We start from the raw sequence: 20,961 nt of genomic DNA on the forward strand, positions 1-20,961 counted from the left end.
ATACCCTGGCAATGCGGCTCTTGGTGACGGGCATGTGCCTGTGGATCAGAGAGTTGAGAAATAGGTCCGGGTTCTCCCTGTCAATGAGTTTCTCCACAGAGTACCTGAATACCAAGAGACCTCTGATGTCAACCTCCATGCCTCCAGAGGACCTGTTGAGATCGACCGTGAAACGTTTCAGTCTTTCCACAAATCTCACATCCTCTGGAATGGTCGAGTTGTAGCACGTTTCAACAACCTTCTGGTTCAGCCATTGCACGCACGTCAGCTTAGACATGATTGCTAGGAACAGGTTCTTGGATTCACCTTTGCTTGTACTGTCTGTGATCCTCCCTATGGAGGTCTCCAGAACATTGAGATTTAGGTCCATTATAGACTCCGGTAAGGAAACCACCTGCCTCCCTGACTGACAGGCTGGGGTGTACATGGAACCCTGGAGTTCCTTCACCTTCTTCCTATCCACCTTGGTAGCATTCAGTGTATCACTGCGGATATCCACCCAGTCGAACATGGAGCCTAGCTCTCCCTTGCTGTCTCTCATCACTATCATAGCATTGTTGACTGATGATGCCCTTTTCCTAACCAATTGCAGTCGCATGAAAGCGTTGAACGCCTCCTCAAAGGCTTCTGTCATCTCATTGTCAGTTGCTTGATGTGGGGACGTGTCGTAATTGGTGTCAGACCTGGCGCCATCTCCTCTGAACACATCCATGTTCACACTCATGTTCATGAGTCTGAGCAACTGGGTACTGGACACATCCCCATCCGTATCACCAGAGGCGGCCAGTGTGCTTAACTGGGACTGTACACCGAGGCTAGACGACGGCGTATTTGTTTCACATGGCTCCTCGTTACTCATGTCTAGGATAAAACAGAATAGGCGCCCCTGAGCAAAATCCTCTCTGATAGGTGGTGACATACTGCAGAAATCTGTGTTCTCCAGAGTCACTTGGAGAACCTCGCCTTTGCAGCAATATGTCAGGTAAAGGAGAAATTGGAAAGTAGCTCTGTCCTTTGGTGACAACGCTCCGAAAGACAGCTCATCTGATATCCTATCGTGTAGTATGTCATTGTCAACCGCTAAGAAGAAGGCTCTCCTATTGGAAGGCACGTTCACTGTTTCTAACACAGCTGTATTTGCTTGTCTGTGAGGCAAAACATTACAATAGGTTGACACCGTTGTATTTTTCTTAGTGGCCATGCTTTGATAGTGTTGTCTTCTCTGGTCTAACACAATTGAGAGCCCTAGAGCCTACTTCCTAACTCCTTGGCATACATGTTACACTAAACCTCATGTCCTTGACAGGGTACTTCAGCTCTGAACAGTGAAGTCAGTTTGTCTGAGTTAGATAAGTCAGCCGTGTTTGGATAGATGAGCTCGTGACTGAACCGGACACTTCAGCTCTGAACAGAGAAGTCAGTGTCTCGTATTTGGATAAGTCAGCCGTGTTCGGATACATGAGCACGTGACTGGATCGGACACTTCAGCTCTGAACAGAGAAGTCAGTGTCTCGTATTTGGATAAGTCAGCCGTGTTCGGATAGATGAGCATGTGACTGGAGACAGATAATTCAGCTCTGCTCGGATGAGCCAGCCGTGGTCGGGCACCTCAGACTTAGTCACAAATGGATAATTCAGCTCTGCTCGGATGAGCCAGCCGTGGTCGGGCACCTCAGACTTAGTCACAAATGGATAATTAAGCTCTGCTCGGATGAGCCAGCCGTGGTCGGGCACCTCAGACTTAGTCACAAATGGATAATTCAGCTCTGCTCGGATGAGCCAGCCGTGGTCGGGCACCTCAGACTTAGTCACAAATGGATAATTCAGCTCTGCTCGGATGAGCCAGCCGTGGTCGGGCACCTCAGACTTAGTCACAAATGGATAATTCAGCTCTGCTCGGATGAGCCAGCCGTGGTCGGGCACCTCAGACTTAGTCTCAAATGGATAACTCAGCTCTGCTCGGATGAGCCAGCCGTGGTCGGGCCCCTCAGACTTGGTCACAAATGGATAACTCAACTCTGCTCGGATGAGCCAGCCGTGGTCGGGCACCTCAGACTTGGTCGCAAATGGATAACTCAGCTCTGTTGTGATGAGCCAGCCGTGGTCGGGTACCTCAGACTTGGTCGCAAATGGATAACTCAGCTCTGTTGTGATGAGCCAGCCGTGGTCGGGTACCTCAGACTTGGTCACAAATGGGTAATTCAGCCCTGAACGGATAATTCAGCCCTGGTTGTGTAGGTCTGTACTTGGTTTCGATTAAGATCTTTCATCCTTTGCTCTCCATATGCTCCTTAGTTCAACATTTGATATCTTAGCATCAGTTGGATGCTTGATACCATACAAAGGGTTTCAGGTTGTCACTGAACAGTAGTTCTACGAAAATATGTGACTACACTCTGTAAAATAAAGTCCCCTAGGTCTCTTGAGTAACAATCATGAACAAAGCCGTGCCTTTCGTGGATTACTTTCCTGACATCTACCCCGAGCGTAGAGTTGTAAACCCTGACCTTGAACCTAATCTGGTAGGGGTGATGATCAAGTCTGTCCTCTTTAACAGACAGGAGGAGGCGCTGTTATGCAGAGGGTTGGTGGTGCAGGCTCGAGATATCAAAATCTACACTACGGTACACTTCAAAGTCACTGGTATAGCTCCTGTTGTGGGTTATGACCTAGACTTGGGTCGCGATCAGGATGGCGAGGAAGAGACCTGGGAGCTGGTTGGTAGAAATTGGTCTAAACACTTTGCTGCTGAGCCAGTGAACGTCCACGTTCTCCATGATGACATTAAGCGGAAAGTAAATGCTCTCGTTTTCCCGCTTAAATGTATATCCTTGGCCAAAAGGTATGTAGAATCTGTAAGGGGAGCACTCACCTTCGGAGACTTTTGCCCCGACAAGGGCTACTACATTGCTCGAGACGGTAACACGCCTGCCTTGTGCTCCAATGTCATGTTCGGTAGGGTCTATTTCATGTCTGCAAACAAGCTGAACCAGGTGCTCTCAGTATCCGAACTCATCTATGATCACGACCTGTCTGAGGCTGAGACTAAGCTCTTTGACAGTAAACACGTGGCCTATTTCTACAAGGCAGCGTGTCTGGACATTGAGACCGTGTTTGACAAATCATACCGAGACATGTCCCTAAGATGCGACTCATTCGCCTACAGGTTCCCCTACTGCACTGAGCGTACGGTCGAGGGCATGACAGAGTACAGGACTAAGCTGGTTCACATGCTAGACACTGGCAGGTCACAATTGCCAAAACATAGTAAGCACGTCTCTATCCCTACTCTATCTCCTGACATGCCAGGTCAGCAGCACGAGATAACCTGCATCTCTCTCGTGATCCTCAACTCCCACATACCCAAGACTTCACCTGACCACCACAGGAAGAAGCTGATAGTTGTCTATAACAAATGTAAGGTAACACACAACCACCAACCAGAGGCTGACCACGAACTAGCCAGGGGTGCCGGTATAGACGATGTCAGAAGGATTATGTTTTACCCGTGCTCCGGAGAACTCGCAGTCCTGGAGAAGATGATCCAACTGCTGTACAAGTACGGCATAGAACTGCTGTACGTGTTCAACGCCGAATTCGATGTGAGAGTGATCGAGCAGCGTGTGCATTTTTACACTCAATCGAATTACACCAAGTTCCGAGACGCCGTTACCCAGGAACGAGGAGCCTCGCTATTGCGAGCCTGGTACGGCCTCTTTGTCACCAAGGCCCTGGCCCATGACATGGTACCGTTCTTCCAGTTTGAAAACGTACGTTACCTTGATATGTACAAGGAGATGCTGAAGAGCGTAGGCTCTGTGTTGCTCAACGGAACCTTGACCGAGTACAAGCTCCAACTGATATCTGTGCACATCCAAACGTTCAACAAAGACAAGGCCAAGCTGGGCCACTTCAAGATGAACAGCTGCGGTATGAACATCATAGATCTGTACAGGATGACGGGGACCAGAGATATAAAGTTTGCGTGTACCAGCATGAAGTTGAACGACGTGGCACCCTTTGTCATCTCCAAGGTCAGGAAGCTACACAGAAAGGTTCCAAAGGACACCAGAAAGCTTTGCAAGCTAGCGGACGTGGGTTACTCTAGCATGGACGAGATGATCAGACTCGGAGGTAGGAGTCTATTTGCCGTGCTCGTCTACAACTTGGTCGACTCACAGCTGTGCGCCAGGCTGGCTAAAGTTCTCAACCCAGTATCAACTCTGTTTCATCGATGTAGGGCCACTCTCAATATAGACGTGGTGGTACACGGGAGAGGGGATAACTTTTGCGGCTTTGTGCAGAGCATTCACTCGGTTCAGATCCCCCAGCTCAAGTTTACACTCGATACCCTCAGAGTGAAAGCGGGACCCCTGGGCATGGAACTGAACAGCCGACTGCGATGGGATCCTAATCTCGCCTCAGACAATGGTGACAGTGACATGTGGAAGGGAGGATCTGTGTGTGACCCACTCACTGGCCTACACTACTCGGGGCCCGGCATGGGTCTGGAGCTGTCCTTTGACTTCTCCAGTATGTACCCCTCGATCATGTGCGCTCTCAACATCTCACCTGAGACCACCATCCCCTGGCCTCCCGTTGACTTTCCCCACGATCTATCGGGTTGGGTGTGTTACAACTGGGAGGCTGAGGGGTTTCAGTACGCATCGCTCATTCTCAAGTACGACCAGACCCAAGGCTGCTTCATCCGTGCCCCGGGCATATTCTCTTCCTCGGTAGAGTACTATCTCAACCAGCGAGCTGAGTTCAAGAGGAAACTCAAGAACCCTGACATCAGCGAGGCCGAGCGGGTCTACTACAAGCTACAGGAGGGAGAGTGTAAAGTCCTAGCCAACTCCTTCTACGGAACGGCTCCTCGTCCCTGCGGGCCTCTCATATCTGGCCACGGCAGGCAACAGATTGCCGTTGTAAACAACTGTGTGTCTACGTTCTACCAGCACAGCTGCCCTGTTGTCTACGGAGACACTGACAGTGTCATGGTCTCAGTCGGATACGGTCCCCGGGACATCCCCGAAAGGGACGTGTCTGATGTAGTCGTGCACAGAACAGATACGCCCCGGTCCGGGGACACTGACATCAAACTCCTCGAGAGCTTTGCCTGTGATGGCCGGAAGGCTGTGGGTGACATGTTTAAGAGGGCTGGCTCCCAGGTGCCTGCCTTTCTGGACTACGTGCACACTGCCTTGGTTGAGGACACTCTCGAGAGGATGTACGTGATAGGCAGAGGTAACACACACCGAAATGTAGCCAGAGACCCGAAAGGAACATTCACCAAGGAAGGATATCCCGTCTTTGTGGCAAGAGTCCCTGGGTCCGAAGAAGTTGCGGATGTCACAGGGCCCTTCGTTAAAGACAGGAGAGTCAAGCTGGAGTATGAAAACAGTTGCTCGGTCTACTGTCACGTAGCTAAGAAGACCTACGTGGCTCTCAGTCACAACCTAGACGACAAGGGTGATCTGTCTTCGATCTCCGTAAAGGTCAGGGGGCTGTCGGCCTTCAAAAGTATGCGCTCCCCTTGTGATTCTGCCGTGACGGACACCTTCATATCCTGCGTCATGAGGGGAGACTGTGTCAAACTGGAGACTGACGTGTTGTCCTGCTTTTCAACCTCTCCCTGGCACCAGCTCAAGGCTGGAGATGTAATCTTATACCTGGAGAGGGAACCGATCCTGGACGATCACGGGCAGTGGTTAGACTTACATCGAGCTAGCTCCTTCCTCACCTCTTACCGAGTGGACGATGTTATAACGTTGAAGCTGGACTCTGGGTTCTCTGCGGTCTCTACGACACTGGTTCCCGTACGGGGCTACGAGTCTGCGTCGAGCGACACCATCACAGTGAGAACGCTGTACAAGGACTGGAAATACTGCATGAACCACATGTTCTCGCGCAAGGAAGCCATCCTCAGAGACCTGTTAGCGTGCAAAGCATCGCAACTCATCGCGTCCAAGATGGCAGCAGGGTTCTTTCCTTGGAGCAGTCTCATCAAATCATCAAAGAACAAGCACTTTAGTCAACAAACACTGGATCGCTTGCAGGTAGCCAACTCCAGTGTTAAAACGACCTACCTAGAAACTGTGAAGACGTGGCTACAGCACATTACAGGACTCTCTGTCAAGCCAGTCGAATGCCCCGAGTATCACAAGTGTAACCCTTGCGAAGCAGCCTTCTACAGATACCCCTTGAACCTCCAGGCTAACACAGGGTGTATCACGGCCATGTTCGGTGGATCGCTCATATGCGAGGCCAAGCGTTCCGACACAAGCGTGGTGTCTGACGGTGATAATGAACACGGGTCCAAACCCGTTAGAGATGACAACACGGAGGAGCATCACACCCCGGCCCCCAGAACCCTAACGCCAATCGATTCCTCGTCTTACACAGAGATCATTTCACACCCCTACCAGCCTTTCAACAAATGTTTCGCCAACTCCAGGGTGCTGATAGCTCACTATGCTGACTCTATCTTGGTGAACCGCTCTGGAAAGCTTTTAGCTCACTGCATTATAGACTACTGCTTACCCCGCTACATGTACAGTTCTGCCCTTGGCTCCCACAGCCTGGATGATTGCAAAGAGCACTTGCTCACCTCAATCTCCTCAGTCAGACAGAGGTTGAAGAGGGCAACCACGGCTTTCAACGCGGTAATGAACAACTGCCCTGAACACATGATACCCGTCTGCGGTAGTAGTGAGTTGGAGCACCTAAGGATCAACAGGGAAACTGTGGCGCGTCTGCCCGGTGAGAAACTCGAGGTCTGCAGCAATGTGATCACCAAGGACATGTCCCTACAGCCCCGTGATGTCTACAGGAACCTAAGCGCCTCGCTCGGGAAAAGGCTCACGGAAGCCATATCGGAAGGCATACTGTCCCTTGTCGACAACGACTCTTGCTCTGACGCCTCCATCTTGCTTTCGTTGCCGATTGTCATGTTGCAAGACGCTGGGATCACCTACTCTACTACTGGTAGGCTTTCCATAGTGAGAAGCGAGCTGTGCGAGAGGACTCTAGTTGACCTGGCAGGCCTTCTGTATCAGACTGTACTCATGTTGCAGATACAGACCCCTGACGCGTTCAGCTCTGGGCCCGTTATGTACCCAGAATCTGTTCTTTGCATCATGCCGTACTGTTGCGCCGACGCAAAAGTCATGAGAACCTGGATCGAGACCTTTAAGGAGAAAAAATGGATCACCCCTGTCCGGGCCACGCTCGGAAAGAGGAGACGTCCTCCCTCTGACTGCAGGGTGGTTACGTATCATTGCACCGGTTGTAAAAACTTCTACAAGGACCTGTTCACCAACAATATCCCCGGTCACAGGCTTATCCAGCGTGTCTACGGTGAAGACAAGAAGAGAAGGATAGGACGGTGTGTCAATGAAAGACGGTGGCTCTCGTGATCGAGACGAAAAGCACTGTATATACCATTTCGTATACATGCATTGAGTACAGACCGGTGATAGTATACCTTTAGCATCCCAAGCACGGGTAAAGATGTCTTTCAGTCAGAAGGAGTATGTGTTCACCCATACAATGAACAAGGTCAGTGAAGCACATCAGCCTACCATGTTCAAGATTGACTTGCAAGGGCTCATACCCTTTGGAGACTGCAGCACTCTGTTCGTCATTGACAACATGACAGTTACCGCATACAAGCAAGGCACCTTGGACAAAATACCAGTCAAGTTCACTGTCCTCAATGACAACAAGACAAGGATCCTGACTAATGATCCATCTAAACTTTCATCCCAGTGGAACGTTGACATTAACGGTGGCTCCTGTATCAAGATAGCTGGCACGGACACAGTGCCTTTCAATCGAACCCTATCTGTCTATGATGACGACAACAGGCAGGCTCTCATCAATGTCTTAGCCTTCATGATGTCAAAAAGTCTCTGGGCCTCGGACAGAGCGAAAGGAGCTTTAGACGTTCTGGTCGCTTCTCCCCGAGGGGAGTTTCAATTCATATGCGGCCTGTGTTCGGCGAAAGGCTTTGTCAGCATTACCAGAGGACCCAGTGGAATAGCATCCTTTTCTTTCCCCCAGTGTGCAGACAGCTACGTGTGCGTACCTTCCCATCAACTCGGCACTGACAAGGACTATGATGCTCTCAGAAATGTCCTAGCTCTTTGGCGATCTGTCTCCCTCGACGACCTTGGAATTCTCCACAGAGTCACTCAGGAGATGGCAATGGCAACCCCGCGAGCCTTCCAAGACCTCGACTGTACATCTTTCCCTCCTAGACACATGTATGGTGGGGGTATTGTCATCCCATATGCTGTGATGAAATACGTCTCCGCACTGTACCAGACCATGAGCGAGTACGCGGACAACATTGCCATTGTAGACGAAAATAGGCCTCACATCAAAGTCTTGATCCAGAGCCCCTCTGAAAACATAGGTGAAATCACTGGGCATCTCTCAATCACCATACTCTATGGAACAACACTCTGGGACATATACACCAAACTCATCCATGGGCTGAGGCTTGCAGAGGGATGTGAGGAAGAAGACATTGACAGTCTTTCTACTGTCACACAGTTAAGCACCGAGGTGTTGATCAGGAGAACCCAGTTGAAGTTTATGTTGAATAACCATATGTCTTTAAGGGATTGGTATAACTTTTACTATGGGGCAACATGTATGGGTTAACAACAATTGCGTGATATGTGCAGGAGGACTATGTTATACAGTAATGTTTCACAAATATATTGAATAAAGGCAAAAGACACCATTGATTTGGTTTATTCATTTCAAGAAAAAGTACACTCTAGCTGTAACATTGTATAATATCTTACAGAGTATGTTATGAAAAGAGTTCACTATTCATATCCATAGCCTTGTGCTGAGAATATCGAACCCTCTTGTGTCCTTCGATCCTACTCCATCCTTGTCATTGTCTCCCCTCACATTAGGGGGAAGGTCGTGGCACAAAAGTTACATTCCTAGCCCCTCTCATGTAGTCAATCAACTCTCCTATGGTGTAGAAGTGTAGATTGGTCCCACATCGAAAGCCAGACCCATGGAACATGATTTTGTATACCTTTCCTTTCCCTGTTACAATGTCAAAGAGGTATCCAGAGCGGTGTTCATCCATGTAACATACTGCAGCAGCAGGGTTGAAGTTTTCACTTTGCATACTCTTTAGACTGTTTAACAAGGCAGTGTGCTCACTTGACCCTGGGGACCTACCATTTGGCGACTGCCCAAGAGACAGTCCCCACCATGCACTCTTTAGTAACTGTATCATAGTATGCATCTCTTCCACTACACGTATGCAAGTCCCCTTGCTTTGACCACCAGGTATGGCTCTAGGTCTAGCCATCAGGTACCCTCCTGGGTAATTTGCAATCATGTCTTCTATAATTTTTGCTGGTTGACTGTATTCCCACTCTAGGAAGTCGGTGCATTTGTAACGGCCTCCAGTGACATATATGGCGAATGAGATAATGTCACAATCCCCTGTCTTCATCATACATGAACACACTCCTCCGGGCTCCGCTCCACGGTAGTCCGCTATGGCAAAAGCTCCCACCTTCACCTCGGGTCTATTGAGGAAAGATATCATTTGTTCCTCAGATACGGAACCCCACCAGTGGTCACCCAGTGACTCTACAAATGAAAGCCATGATCTGTCCAATAGAGGCCAGTTTCCATAGGTCACTTCCATCCCAGTCATTTCGAATGCACACTTGATATTTCTTCCCCAGTGCTGAGAGAGGCAAACTGTTAACAGATCCTAAGAACAGACCTTGCTATTTAACTGCCTCCCTGTAATGCTCGGTTGGGTAAACACAGAGAGTTGGACAGCACAGAAACAGTTGGACGAGTGCCCAGAGCTGGATAAACAAATAGAGCCGTTGCCTAGGTGAAGGGAAGATAAACAGACAGGGCTGGAGAAAGTAAGCCTGTGTGTACAGCATAGACAGGGTTGGATGAGGCTGTGTGGACAGCATAGACAAGGTTGGATGAGTGCCCAGGTGACGGGAAGATAAACAGACAGGGATGGAGAAAGTAAGCTTGTGTGGACAGCACAGACAAGGTTGGATGAGCATGTGTGGACAGCACAGACAAGGTTGGATGAGCCTGTGTGGACATCACAGACAAGGTTGGATGAGTGCCCAGGTGATGGAAAGATAAACAGACAGGGATGGAGAAAGTAAGCCTGTGTGGACAGCACAGAAACAGTTGGACGAGTGCCCAGAGCTGGATAAACAAATAGAGCCGTTGCCTAGGTGAAGGGAAGATAAACAGACAGGGCTGGAGAAAGTAAGCCTGTGTGTACAGCATAGACAGGGTTGGATGAGGCTGTGTGGACAGCATAGACAAGGTTGGATGAGTGCCCAGGTGACGGGAAGATAAACAGACAGGGATGGAGAAAGTAAGCCTGTGTGGACAGCACAGACAAGGTTGGATGAGCATGTGTGGACAGCACAGACAAGGTTGGATGAGCCTGTGTGGACATCACAGACAAGGTTGGATGAGTGCCCAGGGCTGGATAAACAAGTAGAGCTGTTGCCTAGGTGACGGGAAGATAAACAGACAGGGATGGAGAAAGTAAGCCTGTGTGGACAGCACAGAAACAGTTGGACGAGTGCCCAAGGTCTGGATAAACAAGTAGAGACTTGCCCAGGTGGTGGGGAGATACACAAGACAGGGCTGGAGAAAGTAAGCCTGTGTGGACACAACAGCCACCTAAAGATGAGTGGTAGACGAGTAGCTAAACACCCTAGCTTGGATGAATGGATAATGTGTGGATTTAGAGATAAGGTTGGATGAGTGCCCAGGGCTGGATAAACAAGTAGAGACTTGCCCAGGTGGTGGGAAGATACACAAGACAGGGCTGGAGAAAGTAAGCCTGTGTGGACAGGACAGAAACAGTTGGACGAGTGCCCAAGGGCTGGATAAACAAGTAGAGACTTGCCCAGGTGGTGGGGAGATACACAAGACAGGGCTGGAGAAAGTAAGCCTGTGTGGACACAACAGCCACTGTATGATGAGTGGTAGATGAGTAGCTAAACACCTTAGCTTGGATGAATAGATAATGTGTGGATTTAGAGACAAGGTTGGATGCACGCAAGTGGTTGAGTAACAGGCCAAGGATGAATAACCAAGGCATTGTGGCATGAATGGAGCCCTTTTGGATAGCACAGACACGGTTGGATGAAGCAGTACCGGGTGGATAGCCCAGCTATAATGACTTTGTGAAACATGTGTAGTTGCAACGGTACTGCTCTTTGTAATGTATGTGAATAAAAAGAACAAGGCTCTGACATGACTGGTGATACACTTTATTGATTGCATGTCAAAACAATGATATGTAATGTATATTACATTGACACATATACTGTCACAAATATTACTTGAGATGTACAGTAATACAATGGTCATGGCCTATACCTCTGGTCATACGGGCTAGTCTGTATGGAACGTTTGAGACTGGGTAGGCCTCCACTTGTCTCCACTGGTCCCCTCCTTCTCCCTCCTGTTACATCCATCTTGCTCATGCACAGGTCCTGTGTTGTAGAAAGGGGTCTTGGTACAAAGGAAACCTTTACAACCGTTGTCATATGGTCCAGCAAACTTGTCATTGAGTTAAAGTGTATATCTGTATCAAGCACAAACCCAGACTTATCAAACGTGACCTTGTATGGTTGTCCTTTTGCTGTTACAATTTCGAAGAGGTATCCATATTCCTCTTCATCCATGTAACAGATCGCTGCAGCTGGCTTGGGGTATTCATCTTCCATCTTTTTTAGGTCCTGTATAACATCAATGTGATTTGATGACATTGGGGAACTGCCCGTCGAATGTCCCCACCATGCACCCTCTAGTAGCTGTATCATTTCACGCATCCCTTCCACTACACATTTGCCAGACCAATTGTTCTGTTCATCAGGTATGTCTCTTGGTCTAGCCATCAAGTAACCGCTTGGGACTGCTTTAAGCACATCGGTTATTAGCTGAACAGGGTCACCTCTGTCCCAGTCTAGGAACTCAGTGCATTTGTAATAGCCTTGGGTGACGTGTATATCAAATGGGATGAGAGTATTGTCAGTGCTCTTCACCATACAGGAACACACTCCTCCCTGCATGTCACCAAAGTAGGCCGTGATGGCAATAGCTCCTACAGTAACTTCGGGTCTATTTAGGGATGACATTAGCTGCTCTTTAGAGACGGAGCCCCACCACCTCTCACCCAGCCATTCTACCAGTGGAAGCCAGGATCTGTTCAATAGAGGCCAGTTGCCATATTTCCTTTGCTTAGCGACACGGAGTGAGTCGAATTGTCTTCTCCCCATATAGGCCATCTTCCAACCACTTACCTATTTTGCTATGTGTATGTAATTGGTATCATAGTTCTTGTGATTCAGCCATTGTAAATAGTAGGAAAAGTGGAACCATACCCCAAAGCCGCACACTCTCACCAACCCCAGGAAAGGGCCTTATGTTTTCTAACTGTTGTTGCTAGAGACGTGGCTAGTTGCTCATCATGATTATGATCACATGCAGCCTTACGAACAGCTTTCACCTCTGTACAACCACACCTAACCCGTAACTTAACCCACTCATGAAAAGGTGTTTAACTGTGACACCTACTGCAACTGTCGCATTTAACAGCTAATCATGGACCTATATCTCCTTACCTCAGGCAATTGTGCATTTCCGACCTCTAATCATGTCAGAGGAGAGTGGTATAGAAACTGACAATAGCGAGCTGAGCCTGGTAGGAGAGACGCATGTTATATCATACTCTATAGACACCTCTTTCATAGACCATACTCATCACAGGCATTTAACTTGTACTGATTCTAACACTCGTCTCTATTCCACAGGTATCTACCATAATCCTGACCCGTTCTGTAGGTACTCGGTTTGATGTCCTTTCATTCACTGTTGTAAAGTATACCATGTATAAGTGATACATTTCCCATGTCTTTAATACACATTCAGGAGAGTGATTACATACTATCGTCTGACGATGAGGGACCTAGGAACCTTGTCTTGGAACAAGCTCCTCCACTGTTGCCCCCAGAAGTCGTCAACCGGCCTCAACCTCACCTAGCATTACCTCCTCTTCCCCAGTTGAACAATGCAGAAGATGAAATGGTAGATATGGTAGTGTATACTGTGATGACACTTTTGCTTGTGTGTATGACTTGTTGGTAATGTGGTTATGTCTCTTTCGCTCAAGTATATGGCCGATGATGAGGATGGAGCTGATGCGGATGGAGATTATGATGATGGAGATGACTAGGTTGCAATGTGTTGAGATCTAACTACACTGAACCCATTTTATTCATTTTTGAGCTGCCACTATGTCCTACTTTTGGTATGGATGTATGTAAATGTTATGTACTCTGTAAATAAATGTGACCTGGTATTCTTGCTCAGGATATTATTGTCTTTATTCACAGAAGGATATGGACATTGAATAATACACCACAAGCACTTTGTAATGGCACATTTACCAAGCGATATGACAGTGATTACATATGCTCTCCACCTATATCTTTCCTACTCTAGACATTGTGTCTGGCATCTGTGACACCTGGGTGACGTTGCAGGCCTTCATCCCCAAAGATGTGGTTCTTTGGTCGGGCAACAAAGGTTGCATCTTCAAGGCAGCAGATGCGGGAAAGAATAGATGTGATATATGGAAAGTGTACACCTGTCCCAATCGTAAACCCCAAGTTATCAAACGTCACCTTGAATCTCTTTCCCTTGGCAGTTACAATATCAAACAGGTATCCCAAACTGTCCTCATTCATATAATGGATTGCGGCAGCTGGGTTGGTGTGCTTGTTTGTCCTCATTCGTAGAAGCTCTATCACTTTACCATGTGGTGGGGACATTTCCAAACTGAGGAATGCAGCTCCCCACCATGAGCCTTTTATCAGCTTTACAATATAACGCAGCTCGTCCACAATTTGTGTCATAGCAAAGTATTTGGGGTTATGAGCCATCCACCTGGGTCTACGTAGCAAGTGTCCTTCTCCCAGTTTACGCACCAGAACTTTCATAATGTCAATAGGAGTTGAAAATAGACCTTGTACCATATCGGTACAGATGTACCTGCCTCGACTAATAACAACAGTAAAGGTCATGACTGAATCCTGTGTCTTCACCATAATCGAACACACTCCTCCTTGCATGCCACCGAAGTGTGCTGCGACGACAATGTCCCCTTTGCGACTGTTAGATGTATCCATGAATGTGATAATCTGCTCTTTAGAGACTGATCCCCACCAGCGCTCCCCCAGCCATTCTAGGAAGGAATGCCATGATGTGTTCAGTATAGACCAACTAAGCATGCTTTCCATCGAATGTTGCTTTCTCGAATCTTCCACAGCTGGAATCGGGTCGTGACCATCTTCACAGTAAACCTGTACCTCGCCACCCTCTTCGCTGTAGCCTTCGTTGCTGTCCACCACCTCGCCATCGTCAACATCTTCATCGTACACGTCTTCACAGTCCACCACCTCGTCGTCGTAAACCTCTTCATCGTACACGTCGTCACAGTCCACCACCTCGTCATCATCGACTTCTTCACATTCCACGACAGCGCCGGTGTCAACCTCTTCACCATAGACCTCTTCACAGTAGACCACCTCTTCGTCGTCAACCTGTTCACTGTAGAGCTGTTCACTGTCGACGTCTTGGGTGTGGACCTCGTAGTCTGACTCCTCGGAATCGTAAATGTCGTAGTCCACAAGACTATCGGTTGAACGGGGACTGGTTTCAGCCTCTTGGTCTCTGGTATCCTCCATGTCAGCACCGGGAGTATCTCGGTTATGGGTATAGTCCTCTTGACAATTGTCCTGATAATCATCACACATCCAATCCTCGTAGTCACCTGCCATGTCCGCTCCCGAACTGCTTTCGGAATCAGATGATTTGGAGCCTGAGGACCTAACTGCTTGTGGTATATGGCTGTTCCCAATCTCATAACCCTGGCAGTAACCGTAACAAGACTGAGTCTGAGGCCTCTTGACACAAACGACTGTCTCGTAATGGTTCCTACTATTCTCCAAATATATGCCCTGCTTAGACACCTCTAAACCATTAGATCTGTATTCAATCCAACGGTTGGTATAGTATGTATATATGCTTACCCCCAACATGTCTGCAGCTGCTTGAATCTCCACTTCGGTCGCCCAACTACCTAAACAATTCATGTTGGACTCCGTAATGTACTCTGACACTGAACGGTAACACACTCTCAGGATGGTCCTATACATATGTTGTTTGCTCTGTAGCTGCTGCACCACCGCATTTCGAATTGGCTCATGGTACTCCTCTGTACCACACAGTGCTTCACTGACCGCTCTGAAGAAACAATTTCCGTCACCTTTTATTTTCACATTCTTACACGGAGCACCTAACACACCAGACGCAGTATGACTGAGAGACCTCTTCTTGCACTGCACCTTCAGCCTAGTGCACAGCAGCTGGGCATCTTCAACTGTAACAGGGTTGAACTGCAGCTCTCTGCATGTGCTGCCACTAACAAAGTCAATGTCCGAGTCGTCGCTACTGTCATTCTCCTTTGCTGTATTACAATATCTGAGTGTATAGAAAGACTCTGATTTCCCATGTGCCATTATACACTCTGTTCTGCTTCCTGAGAGACGTCAGTATGGTCATTAATATATCGCTTTGGCCCCTATTGTCAAAGACCCACAGTTCTGCAGACTGAGTCATAATAGGGCGGGCCTAAGGAAAGCGTCATCAATCACACAGAGCTTAACAGAAGCCACAGGAGCCTATAAGGCTTCCATGCTTGCTGACTGAGTCATAATAGGGCGGGCCTAAGGAAAGCGTCATCAATCACACAAAGCTTAACAGAAGCCACAGGAGCCTATAAGGCTTCCATGCTTGCTGACTGAGTCATGATAGGGCGGGCCTAAGGAAAGCCTCATCAAACACACAGAGCTTGACAGAAGCCGCAGGAGCCTAGAAGGCTTCCAGGCTTGCTCACTGTGAGGGCTTGGGTAGCCTTGTTATAGTTTATAATGCTGTTGAATGCAAGTAAAAAATAAAGTATGCTCAGACAAGCAACTGTCAAGTGTTACCAACTGTACTTTATTGATAAAAGAGGTCCACATCACCATAGTACCAAATGAATACAATATAACATTTCAACTGTTAGGATAATTACATCTCCCCCATACTTTCTCGGAGCAGTGTCAGATTCAGAACTCAGGTCCCCCATCCATACCACGATATTCTCCGTCAAGGTCAAGTCCCCCATCCACACCCAGGTAGTCTTCTTCAAGCACAGGTCCATCACTGATTACACTGTGTTTTTCGTACAGATGCATACATAGAGACAAGTGGATTGTTGCAACGAAGATGAACAGGTTACCCATAATAGTCCTACTTGTTATAGCTGATACCTCTTCCCCAGTGTTGATAAATGTAAACTCTTGTAACAACCCAAACTGACTTATAAGTACTTCCCTGTATTAGTGCGTTGGCTAGAACATCAAGTGTTGGATAACTGATACGTGGTTTGCTACACTACTGAAAGCTGGATCTATTGTCACAGCCTCCAAATTCCACAGACAGGATACAACATAAAGTTTTGGATAACTGAGAGGTTGTGGTGGACACTCACAGATTCAACATTACGGCCAAGGGCCCTGTGTGCGAAGTGACAGGCTGTCCCCCCGTACTGCCCTTGGGCCCCGTGTGAGTTTGGGTATTGATTCTAAAAACGCCCCCCCCTCCTGCACTACCTTCCCTTGGTTGTGGATATTGTGCCTTTTGGGTATGGTTGTTGTTACTTAAAATATATATTTATCAAATTACATTTGTGATTGTGGCTGAATTTACTCCTGCCAGATGCCTTTTAATAAAATGTTGCGTTGACGAACATTGCCCTACATTTCTGCCCTTTTAAGGCCATTCAAAAAGCGAACAAACGTTAGAAAACTACAGGGCTACTTACTTGGAAATGTTGCGGCACTTTCGATGCACGTTGACACAACCATTGGAACAAAGTGTTGTTGTTTCGTAAACGCCATGTACAGTTGGATGAGATCACGGATGGCCAGCGATCAAGTGTCAGGGTCAGGCACACCACAAGTCTCTGTGGCGCAATTGGTTAGAGCGTTAGACTGTTAACCTAAAGGTTGGTGGTTCGAGCCCACCCAGGGACGAGACTTTTCAGTTTGTTGTGCTCCATGATGTGAATGTGATATCCTGGACCTGTAATGAGATTACCTGTGACTTTGACCTGCTGAGGCTCAATGCCAACACAAGCCTCTCTCGTGCAATCAGTTAGCGAGTTTGACTGTCAATCTAAAGGTTAGTGCTTTGACACCACCCAGGGATGACATTTTTCAGATAGTAGCGATGTGAACCTTCCTGACTTGTAGTGATCTTCCATGAGACTTTCGCCAGCTGAGGGTCAGTACAACCACAAGTCTCTGTGGTGCAATTGGTTAGCATGTTAGCCTGTTAATTTAAAGGTTGGTTTTTTGAACCCACTCAGGGTTGCTATCTTTCCATTTCTAGTGATGTGGAAAGACCTTCCTTGATTTACAGTAAGTTTGCTTTTGACCTGCTGTTTTTCCTGTTGTCACATGTGATTGGTGTGTTGTTGAACATGAAAGATGACAAGTTACTATACCTACTGGTAAAATGGCTGTCAATGGTCTCTGATCTTCTGTTACTCAATAGCTTATTCATTCTGTGGTCTCCATGGAACATATCATGTATTCATATTAATCCGGCTAGTATGACAATGTAAATTATGTCAATCTGGCATGAAAAACCTTAGCATTTAAATGTATCTCGCATGAAGGACAATGTTGGTCCAGTGTGTGTGTGTTTGTGTGTACATGTGTGCCTATACACCATGAAAGTGACTCGCCACTACATCATTCTTCCGGGGTCAGTCCCCTAATTATTTTGAATGAGATTGGTGATTATATATTACATTCGTGAAAACGCAGTTGTTTAAAATATATATTTATCAAATTACATTTGTGATTGTGGCTGAATTTACTCCTGCCAGATGCCTTTTAATAAAATGTTGCGTTGACGAACATTGCCCTACATTTCTGCCCTTTTAAGGCCATTCAAAAAGCGAACAAACGTTAGAAAACTACAGGGCTACTTACTTGGAAATGTTGCGGCACTTTCGATGCACGTTGACACAACCATTGGAACAAAGTTTTGTTGTTTCGTAAACGCCATGTACAGTTGGATGAGATCACGGATGGCCAGCGATCAAGTGTCAGGGTCAGGCACACGACAAGTCTCTGTGGCGCAATTGGTTAGCGCGTTAGACTGTTAATCTAAAGGTTGGTGGTTCGAGCCCACCCAGGGACGAGACTTTTCAGTTTGTTGTGCTCCATGATGTGAATGTGATATCCTGGACCTGTAATGAGATTACCTGTGACTTTGACCTGCTGAGGCTCAATGCCAACACAAGCCTCTCTCGTGCAATCAGTTAGCGAGTTTGACTGTCAATCTAAAGGTTTGTGCTTTGACACCACCCAGGGATGACATTTTTCAGATAGTAGCGATGTGAACCTTCCTGACTTGTAGTGATCTTCCATGAGACTTTCGCCAGCTGAGGGTCAGTACAACCACAAGTCTCTGTGGTGCAATTGGTTAGCATGTTAGCCTGTTAATTTAAAGGTTGGTTTTTTGAACCCACTCAGGGTTGCTATCTTTCCATTTCTAGTGATGTGGAAAGACCTTCCTTGATTTACAGTAAGTTTGCTTTTGACCTGCTGTTTTTCCTGTTGTCACATGTGATTGGTGTGTTGTTGAACATGAAAGATGACAAGTTACTATACCTACTGGTAAAATGGCTGTCAATGGTCTCTGATCTTCTGTTACTCAATAGCTTATTCATTCTGTGGTCTCCATGGAACATATCATGTATTCATATTAATCCGGCTAGTATGACAATGTAAATTATGTCAATCTGGCATGAAAAACCTTAGCATTTAAATGTATCTCGCATGAAGGACAATGTTGGTCCAGTGTGTGTGTGTTTGTGTGTACATGTGTGCCTATACACCATGAAAGTGACTCGCCACTACATCATTCTTCCGGGGTCAGTCCCCTAATTATTTTGAATGAGATTGGTGATTATATATTACATTCGTGAAAACGCAGTTGTTTAAAATATATATTTATCAAATTACATTTGTGATTGTGGCTGAATTTACTCCTGCCAGATGCCTTTTAATAAAATGTTGCGTTGACGAACATTGCCCTACATTTCTGCCATTTTAAGGCCATTCAAAAAGCGAACAAACGTTAGAAAACTACAGGGCTACTTACTTGGAAATGTTGCGGCACTTTCGATGCACGTTGACACAACCATTGGAACAAAGTGTTGTTGTTTCGTAAACGCCATGTACAGTTGGATGAGATCACGGATGGCCAGCGATCAAGTGTCAGGGTCAGGCACACCACAAGTCTCTGTGGCGCAATTGGTTAGTGCGTTAGACTGTTAATCTAAAGGTTGGTGGTTCGAGCCCACCCAGGGACGAGACTTTTCAGTTTGTTGTGCTCCATGATGTGAATGTGATATCCTGGACCTGTAATGAGATTACCTGTGACTTTGACCTGCTGAAGCTCAATGCCAACACAAGCCTCTCTCGTGCAAGCAGTTAGCGAGTTTGACTGTCAATCTAAAGGTTAGTGCTTTGACACCACCCAGGGATGACATTTTTCAGATAGTAGCGATGTGAACCTTCCTGACTTGTAGTGATCTTCCATGAGACTTTCGCCAGCTGAGGGTCAGTACAACCACAAGTCTCTGTGGTGCAATTGGTTAGCATGTTAGCCTGTTAATTTAAAGGTTGGTTTTTTGAACCCACTCAGGGTTGCTATCTTTCCATTTCTAGTGATGTGGAAAGACCTTCCTTGATTTACAGTAAGTTTGCTTTTGACCTGCTGTTTTTCCTGTTGTCACATGTGATTGGTGTGTTGTTGAACATGAAAGATGACAAGTTACTATACCTACTGGTAAAATGGCTGTCAATGGTCTCTGATCTTCTGTTACTCAATAGCTTATTCATTCTGTGGTCTCCATGGAACATATCATGTATTCATATTAATCCGGCTAGTATGACAATGTAAATTATGTCAATCTGGCATGAAAAACCTTAGCATTTAAATGTATCTCGCATGAAGGACAATGTTGGTCCAGTGTGTGTGTGTTTGTGTGTATGGAGGAGAAGAGGGTAGTCCCTGAATCTTTAGCTATGGGTGTGTTGACTATGTTATATAAAGGGAAGGGGAGCAGACTGAAATTAGAGAACTACAGACCAATAACCCTTTTGAACTCAGACAATAAGGTGCTAGCTAAGATAATGGCAAATAGGTTGAATAAGGTGATGGGAAGCATCATAGCACCTACTCAGGCCTATGGAGTTCCAGGGCGGGATGTAGTGGACACCCTCTGCACTATCCGAGATGTAGTGAAGCAGATGCAGGAAGTGGGAGGGGCGGTGCTCTGTCTAGATCTGAATAAAGCTTTTGATCGGGTGGAGCATCGGTTCCTATTAGAGGCTTTGGCAAGATTTGGGTTCGGGCCTCGTCTTAAAGAATGGGTGAAGCTTTTGTATGGGTCAGCTTGCAGTGTCGTTAAATGTAATGGTGTGCTAACTGATTCCTTTCCCCTGGGCAGGTCTGTTAGGCAGGGTTGTCCATTGTCTGCATTGCTATACAGCATCTCAGTAGAGCCTTTAGCGGCGTTTGTAAAGCGTGATGGAGGAGTGCATGGAGTGGACCTCCCGGGGGGAGGCGTCAGTGTAATGCATCATTATGCTGATGATACCACATGTACTGTGCGGGATGGAGAGAGTGTGAATTGTCTGATGAAGTGTTTTGATGTGTATGGGAGAGCTTCTGGGGCTAAGGTGAATGTAGAAAAGTCACAAATGTTATGTGCTGATGATAATGTTATAA

The 20,961-nt window shown here is 47.0% G+C and overlaps 3 non-coding genes across 3 annotated transcripts; all 3 read left to right on the forward strand.

The window, feature by feature from the left end:
• Positions 1-17,109: 17,109 nt before the first annotated feature.
• trnan-guu (transfer RNA asparagine (anticodon GUU)) lies at positions 17,110-17,183 on the forward strand. The gene has a single exon. It is a non-coding gene; the product is annotated as a tRNA-Asn (tRNA).
• Positions 17,184-18,286: 1,103 nt separating this feature from the next.
• Positions 18,287-18,360, forward strand: trnan-guu (transfer RNA asparagine (anticodon GUU)). Its single transcript has one exon. It is a non-coding gene; the product is annotated as a tRNA-Asn (tRNA).
• Positions 18,361-19,463: 1,103 nt separating this feature from the next.
• Positions 19,464-19,537, forward strand: trnan-guu (transfer RNA asparagine (anticodon GUU)). Its single transcript has one exon. It is a non-coding gene; the product is annotated as a tRNA-Asn (tRNA).
• Positions 19,538-20,961: the final 1,424 nt, after the last annotated feature.

The sequence above is a fragment of the Salvelinus fontinalis genome, unplaced genomic scaffold (assembly GCF_029448725.1).
Source record: "Salvelinus fontinalis isolate EN_2023a unplaced genomic scaffold, ASM2944872v1 scaffold_1283, whole genome shotgun sequence".
NCBI classification, from domain to species: domain Eukaryota; kingdom Metazoa; phylum Chordata; class Actinopteri; order Salmoniformes; family Salmonidae; genus Salvelinus; species Salvelinus fontinalis.